At 38.8% G+C, this 2,815-nt stretch overlaps 1 non-coding gene across 1 annotated transcript; it reads left to right on the forward strand.

The window, feature by feature from the left end:
• The first annotated feature begins 1,522 nt into the window (after positions 1 to 1,522).
• LOC148564730 (small nucleolar RNA R71) lies at positions 1,523 to 1,630 on the forward strand. Its single transcript, XR_015885082.1, has one exon. It is a non-coding gene; the product is annotated as a small nucleolar RNA R71 (small nucleolar RNA).
• The last annotated feature ends 1,185 nt before the right edge of the window (positions 1,631 to 2,815 follow it).

Raw genomic sequence — 2,815 nt, forward strand, 5'->3', positions numbered from 1 at the left:
GCTTCCTCTCCATGGTTGCAGAGGGAGATCCTTGAGTTTTGAATACAAGGGAGTTCTCATTCCATTGAAGGACTATTTCACCTCTGTCAACATCAATCACAGCTCTTGCTGTGGCCAGGAAAGGTCTTCCTAGGATGATGGATTCATCCTCTTCCTTTCCAGTATCCAGGACTATGAAATCAGTAGGTATGTAAAGGCCCTCAACCTTTACTAATACATCTTCTACTTGTCCATAAGCCTGTCTTCTTGAGCTGTCTGCCATCTCTAATGAGATTTTAGCAGCTTGCACCCCATAGATTCCCAGTTTCTCTATTACAGAGAGGGGCATGAGGTTTATTCCTGAACCAAGGTCACACAGAGCCTTAAAGATCATGGTGCCTATGGTACAGGGTATTATGAACTTTCCAGGATCCTGTCTCTTCTGAGGCAATGTCAGTTGATCCAGATCACTTAGTTCATTGACGAACAAGGGGGGTTCAACTTCCCAAGTATCAATGCCAAACAATTTGGCATTCAGCTTCATGATTGCACCAAGAAACTTGGCAGTTTTCTCTTCAGTGACATCTTCATTCTCTTCAGAAGAGGAATACTCATCAGAGCTCATGAAGGGCATAAGGAGGGTCAATGGAATCTCTATGGTCTCTAGATGGGCCCCAGAGTCCTTTGGTTCCTCAGAGGGAAGCTCCTTATTGACCACTGGACGTCCCAGGAGGTCTTCCTCCTTGGGATTCACGTCCTCTCCTCTCCTCACAGGTTCGGCCATGCCGCTTATGTCAATGGCCTTGCACTCTCCTTTTGGATTCTCTTCTGTATTGCTTGGGAGAGTACTAGGAAGGATTTCAGTGATCCTTTTACTCAGCTGGCCCACTTGTGCTTCCAGATTTCTAATGGAAGACCTTGTTTCATTCATGAAACTTACAGTGGCCTTAGATAGATCAGAGACTAGATTTGCTAAATTAGAAGCATTTTGTTCAGAGTTCTCTGTCTGTTGCTGAGTTGATGATGGAAAAGGCTTGCTATTGCTAAACCTGTTTCTTCCACCATTATTAAAGCCTTGTTGAGGCCTTTGATCCTTCCATGAGAAATTTGGATGATTTCTCCATGTTGAGTTATAGGTGTTTCCATAAGGTTCACCTAAGTAATTTACCTCTGCTATTGCAGGGTTCTCAGGATCATAAGCTTCTTCTTCAGAAGAAGCCTCTTGAGTACTGTTGGATGCAGCTTGCATTCCATGCAGACTCTGAGAGATCATATTGACTTGCTGAGTCAATATTTTATTCTGAGCCAATATGGCATTCAGAGTATCAACCTCAAGAACTCCCTTCTTCATAGGCGTCCCATTGCTCACAGGATTCCTTTCAGAAGTGTACATGAACTGGTTATTAGCAACCATGTCAATGAGTTCTTGAGCTTCTGCAGGCGTTTTCTTTAGGTGAATGGATCCACCTGCAGAAGTGTCCAGTGACATCTTTGATAGCTCAGATAACCCATCATAGAATATATCCAGGATGGTCCATTTTGAAAGCATGTCAGAAGGACACTTTTTGGTCAACTGTTTGTATCTTTCCCAAGCTTCATAGAGAGATTCACCTTCTTTCTGTCTGAAGGTTTGAACATCAGCTCTAAGCTTGCTCAGCTTTTGAGGAGGAAAGTACTTGGCTAAAAAAGCCGTGACCAGCTTATCCCAAGAGTTCAGGCTGTCTTTGGGTTGAGAATCCAACCATAATCTAGCTCTGTCTCTTACAGCAAAAGGGAAAAGCATGAGCTTGTAGACTTCAGGATCTACTCCATTAGTCTTAACAGTATCACATATCTGCAAGAATTCAGTTAAGAATTGAAAAGGATCTTCAGCTGGAAGTCCATGAAACTTGCAGTTCTGCTGCATTAGAGAAACTAATTGAGGTTTCAGCTCAAAGTTGTTTGCTCCAATGGCAGGAATGGAGATGCTTCTTCCATGTAAATTGGAATTAGGTGCAGTAAAGTCACCAAGCATCTTCCTTACATTATTATTATTTTCGGCTGCTATCTCCTCTGCCTGTTCGAAAATTTCTGAAAGGTTATCTCTAGATTGTTGTATTTTAGCTTCTCTTAATTTTCTCTTCAGAGTCCTTTCAGGTTCTGGATCTGCTTCCACAAGAATGTTCTTATCCTTGCTCCTGCTCATATGACAAAAAAGAAGGCACAGAAAAATAATAATAATAATAGAGATCCTTTATACCACAGTATAGGGATCCCTTTGTGAGTGGAAGAAAAGAGGGGGAGACAAAGAATGTGATGTAAAGGAAGAAGCATAACTGTACGGATGGAAGAGATGTGAGATGAGATGTTAGGATATGAATGAATAAATAGAATGAGATGGGGGAGGGATAATTTTCGAAAATTATTTTGAAAAAGAGTTAGTGATTTTTGAAAAATGGTTTTTGAAAAAATGTTAGTAATTTTCAAAAATTAAGTTTTAAAAATTAAAAATAAAAATAATTAGTTAATAAAAAAGAAATTTTTGAAAAAGAGGGGAGATATTTTCGAAAATTAGAGAGAGAGAGTTAGTTAGGTAGTTTTGAAAAAGTTAAGAAACAAACAAAAAGTTAGTTTGTTAGTTGAAACAAATTTTGAAAAGATAGGAAGTTAGGAGGTTAGGAAAGATATTTTGAAAAGATATTTTTGAAAAAGATAAGATGAGAAGATATTTTTGAAAAGATATGATGGAAATTAGTTTTTGAAAAAGATTTGATTTTTAAAATCACAATTAATGACTTGATTCATAAGAAATCACAAGATATGATTCTAGAACTTAAAGTTTGAATCTTTCTTAACA

This window comes from Arachis ipaensis, chromosome B5 (genome assembly GCF_059453495.1).
Source record: "Arachis ipaensis isolate K30076 ecotype BB chromosome B5, ASM5945349v1, whole genome shotgun sequence".
NCBI classification, from domain to species: Eukaryota; Viridiplantae; Streptophyta; class Magnoliopsida; order Fabales; family Fabaceae; genus Arachis; species Arachis ipaensis.